At 48.4% G+C, this 12,856-nt stretch overlaps 1 protein-coding gene across 8 annotated transcripts in view; it reads left to right on the top strand.

The window, feature by feature from the left end:
• The first annotated feature begins 8,597 nt into the window (after nucleotides 1-8,597).
• Nucleotides 8,598-12,856, top strand: part of PLXNA4 (plexin A4) — a 611,173-nt gene continuing 606,914 nt past the window's right edge. For all 8 annotated transcript variants that reach the window (XM_064142725.1, XM_064142726.1, XM_064142728.1 and 5 more), the window contains exon 1: nucleotides 8,598-8,837. The gene's annotated coding sequence lies outside the window, so the exon portion shown is untranslated. The remainder of the gene's footprint in view (nucleotides 8,838-12,856) is intronic.

Here is a 12,856-nt window from a genome sequence, read left to right as displayed (position 1 = left end):
TTTATTCAAAGGCCTTGACTGAAATGCTGAGCACTTCACAATACCAGATAGTCTCTGCAGCTGGAGAGCTTCGTCTGTGTGGAAAGAGAAATGGAAAAGAAGTAGGTGGGGAGGAATTTGGGATGCACAGAATCTCAAAAGGAGCACAAGATGGTATGGGACAGTAGTGGATGAGCTGGAGAGCTTGTTGGAGTAGAAAGTCCTGAGACAAACATGGGATGGTCTGGGAGAATGAGGGAAGGCAACCAAAATAAGCAGGAGTGTAAAAAATATCACCCGTGCTGTACCTGAATGAAAGAGATCTTCCCATAAATGTGCAAAGTGGAGAAAGCAGCAGGGTGAAGACCTCAGCATGCTGGTACAGTATGTGGTACTGAGGAGCAATGTTAGTGGTTAATTTGGCAGTCTTGGGTTAATGATTGGACTGTGTGATCTTAAAGGTTTATTCCAACCTAAATGATTCTATTTGTGATGGTTTGGGTGTTCCCCTCCCCCCCCCCCCCACTTTTGAAATCACCCAGACTGAACTCAGCCATCTGGAAGTTAAGGAATGAAGCTTTATATTTACAGCTTAGCACAATAGACAAGCAGGTATTTACAATGTTTACAGCTATAGACAGAAATCTCTAAGTTAAAAGTAATACAGAAACACAACTGCCCTCCCAGAAATCAGAGTCCCCAGGAGGGTCTTTCAACCACCTTTCCACCTCCTTTCCACCCCTCTACCTTATCCTAGAGTTTGCCTTACATGCAAGGTGAGGTTGGAGGATTGGCAAGAGGAGTGGAAAGCAGAAGGATTAATTACACACAAAAAGCCCAGGGAGAAAAGCACAGGCACCAACTGTGACAGAGACACACACACTTTGTCTTATCTATGCTTTTGTTCTTGTTTTTATACGTCTCAGCAAGCCTATGAGTAAAATAGACATCATTCTTTCCATTTCACAGCCTATCATCTATTTTTTCTCATTAAGACATTCCAATTAACCTCAAACTAGAACACTATTATACAGAACTGATGCAAATATTGGTGATGAGAGTGAGAGAGAAAGTTGAAGGGTGTTACCCTATAGAAGGGAAGCCTCTTGCCCCACGTTTTTCTTCTGTGAGTGTGGGTGGTGACTTCATGCATGCTCAGTGATTAAGACTGAAATCTGTGATTCTATGATTCTGTACATGTGTGTGTATATATATTGGAAGCTTTTAGGAAGGGCTGGCTGAAACAAACCTACTTCAGTGATAGGGGTTGGAGGTGTCCTTGTGAATATGAGAGTACTTTAAGGGGTGCAGCATAAAAAGCCTAGCAGCATCATTCTGTCTGAAAGCCTGGGGTACTGGTGTGACCATGTATCAACTATTTACCAGGTGATACTGTTCTTTGGGGGAAAGAGCTTTCATTTTCCTTTCCTGTTTCTCCTTCTTCAGCCATCCTGCTCTACTCCCCCCCTCCTCCCCATTTTCTGTCATTTCTCCTTATGTTCTTCCTTTCTGATACCATGGTGATGAAGCTAACATAGAAGAATAGCTATTCTTCAACGGGGTTTCCACAACATTCCTGCATCAGCTTATGCTTCTCCCCCTCTCTGTCTCCCACCTTCACTAAGTGGGTAACTTCTTGTGCTGCCAACCTCACATGCTAAAAAATATGGGCTAGCCTTCCCTTTCCCCCCTCCTTCCCATTTCCATGTAATTGGCTTAAAAATCATGAGTTGCAGAAAAACCAAACATAAATGTTTGGCATCCCTTCCTTTTTTTCCCCCCCTTGAACCCTAACACCTGGTGTTCTAACAAAACAAACCTCTTACTATCGTACTGCCTACTGGTGCCCACCACTGATTTGGGGTAGTTTCAGCCACATTTGACAGGCAGCAAGATGATGTTGATCCTAAAAGTTTTGTGGCAGTGGGTGGCTTGGTAGATGTTCTCCAAGTGAGGAAAATGCCAAAGCTACATAGGAAAGTGGCTTTATAAATACTTCCAATTCCGAAGGAGCTGTGGTTGACATCACCACAGCTGAGAGGATTGGTAGGCTGTGGGATGTATATAAAGTATATTCTTTTTCCATCTCTCTAAGAGAGGGGAAATTCCCCAAACACACAGATACATTTATTGCCAGTTTCAAAGTCTGGACAGTTCTGCATCTTCCTGGGGAAATCCCTGTGGGTCCAGCCCAGCTTCTATCCTCTCTCCTTCATTTTTGGTACCCACCAGAGCATCACCCAAGAGCTGTATCACAGCAGTGAGTCTGAGCCAGGCTCTCACATCCCAATTTAAAGATCTAACCCCTGGATTGTCCCCTTCCCCTCTTTACAATGTCTTATTTTCCATTTGCTTTCTTCTGATTTGAGCATTGCTGCTCCTTAGCTGAGTACAGCACCAGCCCCTTTCAATGTCATGTGTAGACATCAAGTAGCAGTACCCAGCTTCCTCCTGTCTCCTTCCAGACAGCCTCCATCATTACCTACATGTCCCCATCCTGTTTTCCTTCATCTCTTCAGCCCTTTCTCCATCTCATCCTTCCATCTCCAAAACCTCCTCTCTCTTTATCTCCCGGATAGTGCTCTCCAGCCCTCCCCAGCAGGGATTGATTGCTCTTTCCACTTGCTTTGTCCTCCAAAATGAAAATAAAACACAATGAATTTGTCTGACTTCTTCTGGTTGTATCTTATCACTCCACCTGCCCGCTTCCATATTATCCCTTTTCACTCCTCTCCTGTGGTTTGAAGTAGCCCTTCTCAGGAGTCCCCTCATTTAATTCGACAGCCCCAGCCTGTGTTTTATATTCTCCTTATCATTATGGCTTGACTGCTCCCCTGGCTCTCATTTCACCCTGCCTCCGTCCATCTGCCCCACTTCTGTGGCCGTCCTCCTTCTGTTTTGTTTGGACAAATGACAGGCTGGGCGTGGGCAGCGATAATGGTCGGCAAATATTTGAAGGGAGAGGAGAAAAATAGTTCCCTGGGGAGTTTCCACGGGGAGAGCTGGGGGTGAGCAAAGGGATAGCTCCTGAGCTGGTGAGGAGGAGACTGGAACAAGGAGGGGGTGGATGGGTTGGGAAGATGTGCAGATGATGCTGTGGGCCTGAGTATATCGTAAATCCCCTTCGGGCAGACAGAGGTTGTGGAATGAGCATCTCTCTCATTCCCGGGTCTGCTTGGAAGGACAGATTCTCTCTGACCAGTGGTAGTGCTGGCCAGGTAGAGACAGGAAGGCATAAATGGAAGCAGGTGGGCAGGAAAGAGGGGATGTGAAAAGAGGCAAAGGCATTGATATTACCACAAAAAGGGTAAATTTGGGCTGAATAACATCAAATTTTTCTCTAACTCAACTGGGGTTGATGACCTGGTGTTGGAATCTGGATGCTACCATGGTATGGAGTATATAATGATGGGAAGGAGCCTGGACAATACAGCCAGGGGAAGAAACAATCAGACCCTGCAGGTTTGTGGCTCCTGGGAGTTTCTGTATTTGTTCCCTGGGACAGTGTGGAAAGAGATTCTGCTTCCCTCAAGAAACAGTCCAAAAAGTGATAAAAAATGAAGTCAAGCCTCACCTCTGCATCATAGCTCCTAAAGAGCAATGGGATGGGAGACACATTAGACAAACAATGCAAATGTTCTATGGTAAGTGTCCTACTAAGAAATCTGAGTTTTAAAAGTGCATATGCAAGAAGTGGCAGGGAAGATAAAGTTGCTTCCAGAAGTTGTGTAGGAAACCATTGGTGGAGAGCACCTTACACAGCTCTGCTCCATTCTGGGCCAGTCCAGGTTTTCCATATAAATCAAGGTGTAAACTTTCGAGATTCCAAAGATTTTCAGGACAAAGCATCAATGAGGATCCTCTCAAGGGCTTTTTCTCCACCCATTACTAGAAACTGGTTGCAAAGAGGCTCCCACCAACGGAGAAAGCAGCGGCCAAGTGGCACAATTCTGCTTTTCCTTGCACACTTTTTCTTCTCTTGCAGTTTTTTTTCCCCATAGCATTTTTGTCTCATTGTCTATCAGTGTGATCCTTCTTGAAGCTGATAAAACTGCCAAAAAAATGATAATGTGACAACCCCAGCAGTCAGCACCCAGAGTGAAAGTTACCCTTAGGGACAGAGCTCATCCCATTGCTTCTGATGTGTCAGGAGAGACAAAGCAGAACCCCGGACCAGCCTGAAAACAGCTCATGATTAATTTTTCCCCCTCCAACAGCATGATAAAGACATCCTTTGTCAGCAGCAGGGATGGTGACAGCTACTCAGGAGAGGCAAATTTTCTTTCGTGTGTCAGCAGAGCGGGGCAAGTTAGAATCGTAGAATTGTTTTGGTTGGAGACCTTTCAGATCACCAAGTCCAAGAAGCCAGCACTGCCAGGTTACCACTAAACCATGTCTCCTAGCACCACATCTACATCGATTTTAAATCCCTCCAGGTATGCTCTCTCCACCGGCTCCCTGGGCAACTAGTTCCAGAGCTTCACAACCTTTTGGGGAAGAAATTGTTCCTAATGTTCAACCTAGGCCTCCTCTGGCATAACCTAAGGTTGTTTCCTCTTGACTTGTTACTTGTGAGAACAGATCAACTCCCACCTCTTTCCAACCTTCTTTTAGGGAGTTGCAGAAACCAAGGTCTCCCCTCAGCCTCTCTTTCTCCAGGCTGAACAGCTCCATTTCCCTCAGCTGCTTCTTGTAAGATTTCTTCTCCACACTCTTCACTTTAAGTTGTTTAAACCTTGAATGACTGGAGGGTGGAAAGAGGTGAAAAGGAGACCTGGAGGAGCAAGCTTATAAGCTAGCACCCCTCTTTCTGAGCTTTTTTAGTTCGGTTTCACTTACTTTAGGCATTTCCAGGGCTGTCAGCAAGCGTGGTCGCTGCAGGTGGCGCTGCGATGTAGGTTTTTAGCTCGGCAGAAGCCCGGAGCTGGAACAAGCAGCTTCGGCTTTTAGCAACTTAAAGACCATGTTGATTTAACGAACTTGTAAAATGGCAGGAGCGGGAAGAAAACACCACTCCCAACTTCTTGCACATCCCTTTTTTCTTTTATCCCCCCCCCCCCTTTTATTTATTGGCTTCTCTGTTTTGTCACCAGAGGCAACTGAGTGTTAAAGCGTGAGGATGTGCATCCTAGGATAAAACGTCCTTTGGGTGTTGTTGGAAGTGATTCCTGGGTGTAACTGGGATAAAAAGGCACAAAATAGAAGCTATTGTCCCACTTGCCAGCAGAGAAAAAGCTGCAGAGATCTGTGGCTGTGGCATCGGCATCAAGAACTTCCTAAACAAATATCCAGGGATGGATGTTCAAGGCAGGATTGGACGTGGCACTTGGTGCCCTGGTCTAGCCTTGAGCTCTGTGGTAAAGGGTTGGACTCGATGATCTATGAGGTCTCTTCCAACATTGGTGATACTGTGATACTGTGATTTCTTCCACCTTTGGGGAACAAAAAAACAGTGTTTTGGGGCAGTGAGAATGGAAATCAAGCATGACATGTCTTTTGGATGGAGAAAAGATGAATTTGTCTCTTCCCAGATGATGCTAATAGCAGCTCAGTGCTGTTTGGTGATGAGTCCCAGTGGATTTTGCCTCAGGAGCAGGGTGGTGGAGGTGCCTGGTGCCTCTCTGGAGAAACTCTGCTGTCGCTGTGGCTAGGGGCAAAATATCCACTTGATGACAACAGGGTGAGCCTAAGCCCTCCTTGTCCTTGGGCCCTTTTATTGCAGCTATTCACAGGTCAGAGGAGGTCATTTGGGTTTTTCAGCCTTAACCCTTTTCCACCCCCACTGCCTAGTTCATGAAAAGGCCTATAAATAAAGTCTCATTTGTCACTCACTCCTTCATGAACCTAAACAGCACAGGGATATATTGACTCATGCCAGTGTCTTAAGAAGCAGAAAGGATGCCTATTAATTTCTTCCTCCCCACCAGATAGCGGGAAGTAATCTCAGCGCATCCAGATTATCCCTCTTTAGCAGAACAACCCTGATTTTAAATGCAAGGCTGAGTTTCCCAGAGATTTTCATATGTTTTATTAAATGGAGCTGCAGGCCAGACTGGACATTAAATAATACAGTACTGCTCACAACAGCAGTGATCTTTAGAGGTTACTAACCTGCCATTGTATCTCTCAGATTCCTGTCTCGCTCTTCCGTTGTCATTTTGCTGTGTTATTACTCTTCAGGCTTCACATAGTATTCATTTCTCTGAATGAAAACAAATGACTTCTCACAAGAGGCAGGAGATAAAGAATAATAAATACATTTTATGCATCACCTTAAAAAAAAAAAAAAAAAAAAGGGAGAAAAAGAAAGAAAAAAAGAGTTCTGAATCCACATCCATCCATCAGGAAATGTAAAACCAGGACTCAGGCAAAACACACACACACACACACGTGTGTGTGTGTGTGTGTGTGTGTGTGCCCACAGACACATGCCAGGGAGATAAAACTTGTTTTAAGGAAAACATGATATTGTTTAAAAATAAATATCTCACAGGATGCAAATAGTCAGCCCCTGGTCCCCCTGGGTTTGGGTTTTTTTTTCAGTTTAGGGTTGTTTGTTGTTTTGGTTTTGTTTTGTTTTGTTTTGTTTGTTTTTTTTCTCTGGCATAAATTTAAAATAATTAAAAATACAAAGCTGGGATTAAGCCTGATTTTCTATGAATGGTAGAGGCTGTGGGGAGGAGGAGGGGGGAGTCCTGCTGTGCTTGGTGCTGTTATGGTGAAACCTCCTGAGAGGCAAGCCTTGCCTCTGATCCTGGTGTAAGTGGTGGGACTCACTTTACCAGCCCCCCCCAGCATCCCTGCTGGATGCCTTTATCTTGTCTGTAGTAGGGAGAAGCTGCAGGATCCCTCCTAGACTACTTCGTCTCTCTCTCTTTGTACCTGTTTATCTACCTTCCCTGCCCTGACGTGAGCATGGCCATCACTTCTGAAAGCACAGAACATCTCCCCACTTGTTTCCCCTTCACATGCCCTCTTCTCCAGACTTCTTTGAGGTGCACATCCTTTTAGTGTCAGGGCTGTTGCTGTGTGCCTCTACTAACACCCCAAGAACACCTCTTCTTCCCACCATCTGCTGCCTGCTCTGCTTTCGTCTTGGGGAGAGCCCCGATATTCTTTGCAGAGAGGAGTTCAGGTCTTTGCATGAGGGACAATGAACTTGCAGTTGGGATCTGCTCCATGAGGCAAGCTGGACACAAAACTCCATCAGTAAGCACTAATAGCTTTGAAAAAATATTCTTGTTCTTGCGGCTGCCAGAAATGAAGTGAAGACCCGGAGAGGCAGAGCAGCTTGCAGCCGCTCTCTAGGATTACTGCTCACCCAAGCTGAGAGATTGATCTTCCTCTGAGCCCACTCTGATCAGTTCCCCTCCTTGTTTTGTCCTAGGCAGAGAAGAGCGGCAGGACACACTCTGCAGAGGGAGAGGGGAGAGCGGTAAGAGCTTTTTCTGGGGAGATGATGAAGGGAGCCAGCGAGATGCGTTTGATTCCTTCAGGATTTTTTTTTTTTTTTTGTAGTGGGAAGGCAGCGACATTTCCCAATTAGCCCAATCAGGCTGGAGAGATCCTAGGTGTCAGTAGTGAGTAGGAGAGAGGGGTAGGCACACGGAGAGGAAATCTAGGCAGCCGGAGTTGCAGCCGTGGGAGAGCGGCAGCGGCTGCGCCCGGGGAGCGCTCGGAGGTGGAGGCTCCATTCCCGTCTCCATCGCTATCCCATTCGCTATCCCCTTGCAAACTTTAAGACCGCAGAAAACACCTTGGGGCGTGTGCGTGTGTGTGTGTGAAGATATAACCCGCGTCCCTCCGCTTTCTGCCTTTTCCCAGAGGTGGGTTAGGCTGGCGAAAGGAGGAGCAACTGACCACACTCTCTGCAAAAAAAAAAAAAAAAAAAAAAAAAAGGAAAAAAAAAAAAACCCCACACCAACCCCCCCCCCCCCAAACCCCAACACACAGACACAGAATAACCCTAAACCCACAAAATATAAGCAAACAATCAGAATAACACTCAAAAAAAAAAAAAAAAAGGCATGAAAGGATTTGTATTATAATTTTAATTTTAAAAATCAGGATTATGCATCCCTGAGCCCGCCTCGCCACCGCACTTCCACACCTCTCTGGCTCTTTTTTTTTGGGGGCGGGGGGGGGGGGGGGGGAGGGAGGAGAAAGAGAAAGGAAAGGGGTGTGTGCGTATGTATCTCGTATTTGCAAGAGCCTGGATGTCAAAGCCCCGCTCCGCAGACACCATTGGAGAGGAGGAAAAGGGCTGGGGAGGAAGGGCTGGCGAGACAGCCGCAGTGCGAGTCCTCCCCGGCGGGCAGGCAGCGGCGCAGAGCCGGGAGCCGGGGCGCGGAGCCGGGCATGGCCCCGTAGAGCATCCCCTGCCTGCATCCCTCCTGCCAGCTCGGCTGCCTGTGTTTTCCCCCCCACCTCCCCTCCCTTCCTTGCTGATTTAGAGGCGGGAGGGGGGGAAGGGCTAAGGGAGGGAGAGAGGGAGGGAAGGAGGGAGGGAAGGGGTGATTTGGGGGGGGAATGAAAACTGGAGCTGCGTTTCTTCCCCCCCCAACTCTTTCCTCCCCCCCCACCCTCCCCCCCATCCCCAGCGCTCTGGGCGAGCCAGACACGGTTTGCCCAGTGCAGAGAGAAGAGGGGCTCCGTGTTCCGCCTCCGTGGAGTATTTGGGATTGGAGAGAGAGACACACACACACGCACACACACAGAGACCATCTGCAGTGTCAATGCGGCGCCTGCTCTGAAGACTGAAGTGGGGGGAAAGGAGAGGAGAAAAAAAATATTTATGTATATATCTATCTATCTATATCTGCCGAACCCACCCAAAAGCAAACAAGGAACCATCCCAGGTAAGGAGCCACCCCCCACTCCATCCTGCCCCGCCCGGGCAGCGGGAGAATGCCCCAGAGGATGCGCCGGGAGGGTCGGTGGGCATGAAGCGGTACCTGCCCTACACACCTGGCAGGAGCGGATGGAAGAGAAGGGGAGCTGGGAAATGTTTCTCCCTTCTCTTCGCTTCTCTCCATCCCAGGGTCGTGGGGAGGGAGTCGGGGAACGGGCTGAGCCGAGGCTGGCCAGGCACGGCCCCTCCGCCCCTCCCGTGCCGACTAGGGGTTCGCAGCGGGGACCCCCGGTATTCCCACCTCCTCCACATCTCCAGCACGGAAAGGATGCGGTTCCTTGTGCATGCCCCCATTCCCCGGGTGCCCGATTGCCTTTTTCCCATGGACACGGATCAACTTTTCTCCCCAGAGGTAGCGGCTCCAGCGCCGCAGCCCGTCCCCAGTCACCCCCAGCCATCCCTGGCTGCGGGTTTTCCTCCCCTCGAAGAGTATTTATTCTCCCTCGGTGTCCAAACCCTTCCCCGGGCGAAGGACTGGAGGCATTTGCAAACTTTTACTGATCCCGATGAGGCTGCAGTTGGACGGGGCTGGAGGCAGAGCCGTTTTCTCGGGGACGATCGGCACCCCACGGGTGACTGTGAATGGGGACAAGGGCCACCCCCGTCGGGGAACACCTAAGAGGGGAGGCGGGGACCTCCTTGAATTTTCCCGTTTTGCAAGGTGCCGGAGAGTTTGAGTGCTCAGCGCTGACAAACCTCCCTCCCCTGTCTCCGTGCATGTGTGTGCTGCAACCGAAACCTGCCTATTGATGCTCTTCATTTATCAGACATATGCCCTTAAATTATGTAGACAGGGAGAAGTGATGGAAACACCAAGCCACACATGGGTTTGGTGGAAATAGGATACTCCGGCAGCAGATGAGTTCCTCCCAGATAAACAAACCCACTTGCTCAGCCCCAGCAGGGCGAAGTGCTGTTTGGGTTTGTAGTGGCTGCATGTGGCTGGCTGCTCCATACCCAGCCCAGAGGAAAACCTCCTCCTGGGGCCCCATCTGCTCCCGGTATACTGGGAAAAAAAGATGCAGCTTTTGCAGTGTGAGATTTGGGTGTAGGACCTGCAGGACTCACCTTCATGGAAAGGACCAGGTGGGAAGCGTGTGACCGCGTTCTTCTCCCGTAAAAACTTCCACCCCGCGTCTGCTCTGATTTGCTTTCCAGCCCTGCTGTTCTGCCAAAGAGCTTGCTGCAAACGCACCTGATTTTTCATGGCTTCCCTCTGTCACTCGCATGCATGCCTGGGAGGTGAGATTCTGGGGGAAGCCAGGTGGATCTGAAGCTTTCCGGGAAATGGGGGATGAGCAGAAAGGGGAGGTTTGGACCAGCACCCCTGGGGTTACTAGGGGGATGCTCTTATTCCAGGGGAAAATAACGGTGTCAGGGGATTTTTACAGCCAATGCCACTGCTCGCAACCTTGTAGGGACTTAGAGTGAGCATGCACCAGCCCTGCACAAATATTTTGGAAGGCATAAAGGCGTAAACTTATTTGAGCTGTCCTCTGCTTCAATCCGATCTTGTTTATAGAAGCCTGTTAAATCTGCGAGCGGGTAGGAGCAGCGGAGCACGGAGCTGCTTTGCCTTTGCCGTCTCTGTGATTTTAATTACAGCGTGTGCCTCCCAGTGTGAGATTAGGTGCTTTCTCCCCGCTGGCTAAGCCACTGTCTTGAGGTCTCAGGGATGTCAGCAGCGTTTTGTTTGTGTTTTATTGCCCGGAGAAGTGTGTGTGTGTTTATTTGTTTGTGCGTGGGACCCTTCACTGGAACTGGGCTTCAAGCGGTGCAACAGATGTGTGTCTGCTTTTCGTATGCAGCCAGGTTTAAACATGCAGCCCCAGCCCCTTTACGAAAGGCTGGGATTTTCTTCCCTCCTCTGCCTAGACCCATCCTCCACGGGGGTGTCTCCTTCTCAAAAGGACCAGTCCAAGGCTTTTCCTTTTTGTCCCATCTTAAATGGGTGGCGCTGGGCGATATCAATAAGATGCAAAATAAATGACAGCAGCATGATCTAAGTGTTGTTTATGTCCAATACGGGTGTTTTAAAATACAGGCTGATGATCAATCGCGGTGCTGTTAGGAAGCTTTTGCTTGATGGTGGTAACTGCCTTGTAGGCGCTGAAGGCTGGTGTTAAATCTGTTCGGCGTGCAAGCCAGCACCCAGCTAGCAGAGGGATGTGTGCCACTGCAAACCTTAGGAGAGGTGCTGAACTTCTCTACAGGGAGAGGGAACAGTCCAGCCTTTCCTCATGCATTCACCTGCTCGCATCCCTCTCTGCACCTGTGGTCAGCCTGGTGCTAGACAAGCTGGAGATACGGCAAAGCAAAGGGCTCAGCACAGACATGAGAGCAGCCGAGGTCTGCCGCTGGGAAGGCAGGAACCGTCTTTAGTAGGATCCTGGAGGGCAGTGGGTTGCTGGAGCTGATTTTGTATTGACTCCTCTGGTTTCCTGCAGGGTGAGATGGGGTGAAGGGATGCTGGAGCCCCTTTTGTGTGGCATCTTCCTCCTTTTACTGAATTTCTTTGTCTCTCTCTCCCAGTTTCCTCGATGTTGAGTGGTTGCAATAAAACTGATCTCCTTCCTGGAGTGCCAGGGTTCGATTTGCACGCTCACATGCTCCATGATGAAAAGCCTTGCGAGCGCCTACAATACTTGGGTGTGCTAAGGGTTAACACCGTGCAGGAATTTATGGTTTAGAAGAGAACTCTGAAAAGCTTTCTGAAAAGCTGAGAAAGATGCTGGTGTGGTAGGGTCTCAGCTCTGCGTTAGGATCCTACATAGGAAGGGTGTTACAGGTATGAGTTTTGGAGTTTGCGGTGCTGAAGTTTGCAGCTTGGCGTTGCCTACAGGTGTTTTTCCAGCAAAATGGCATGTTGCCCTGGGAATCACTAGGCTATTCTTGATTTACTACCATGCTCCCCTAAAGGGAGGTCCTACATAGCTAAGGCTGAGATCTGATGTCGCCTCTTCACACCTTTTGGGTGCTGGGACCCAAAAGTCTGGTCCACAAATCCCCCTCCTCAATTAGAGATGCATTTTGGATTATATTTGGATTTCCCACAGTCAAGCCCTCCAACTACTTGGTGCTCAAATAAAAAGCCCTTTCTGGTCCTCAACAGTGTGACAAAAGGCTTCAGAGGGCTCTTTCTTGCTCTTTCCTTCTTGCTTGCAAGATGTGGTTAATGGACTCCGACCACTCCAGGCGCCTAAGGCAATGAGACTTCCCGTCTGTGCAGAGTCTGGGCAACCCCCTGACTTACTGCAGGGTGTCAGTGATAAGCATGCTTCCCTGCATGACTGTCTTGGGGTGAAAAGCACTTTATATCCCTTGGGTTTGAGCTCTTCAGGAGCCTGCAGCAGAAAATTGCTGAAATAAAGGAGTTCCCCAGTTGTTTTTCACTCAGGCTCTGAATTATTTCAAACCAGTGAGAAAATACGATCATTCCCTTTGCACAGTTTGGGAAACTGAAGCATGGGAAAGCAAAAGGCTCTACCCACATTTATTGATGGGAATCTCCACTCACTTCCATGAAATCCAAGCTGAACCTCGGGTGGTACTTGGACATGAGAGCCATGGGTGGTCCTCAGCCTTTGAGCCTATGCTTCAACAGCCAAAAGCAGTGCTCAGCCAGAACAGGACACTTCCAAGATTTATCTTTTTTTTCCAGCAAAAATGACAAATGAGTGTTCTAAAATGAAAACAAACAAACAAAAACCCAAAAGAAGTCATCTTGTGTCAGCATATTGGCCAGGGGGCAGCTGGTCATTCATGAGCCTTGGTCCTTGTGTCATGCAAATTTAGTACAAAATGCTTTTAGTCCCTTTTGAGAATGGAGTGATTACTGCAAGAATGAGCCGCGTTGTGATACCCACAGTCTGCACGGTGAATTTTGGGAGTGGCATTCCTCTTTGGTTTATTTAGTTATTTTTTTAACCCATCCTACTGGAACTCTCTGTTTTCCTTTGTTCTTTG

The sequence above is a fragment of the Pogoniulus pusillus genome, chromosome 4 (genome assembly GCF_015220805.1).
Source record: "Pogoniulus pusillus isolate bPogPus1 chromosome 4, bPogPus1.pri, whole genome shotgun sequence".
Taxonomy (NCBI): Eukaryota; Metazoa; Chordata; class Aves; order Piciformes; family Lybiidae; genus Pogoniulus; species Pogoniulus pusillus.
Note: the sequence above shows the minus strand (reverse complement) of the source record. Positions and strands in the feature narration are given on the sequence as shown.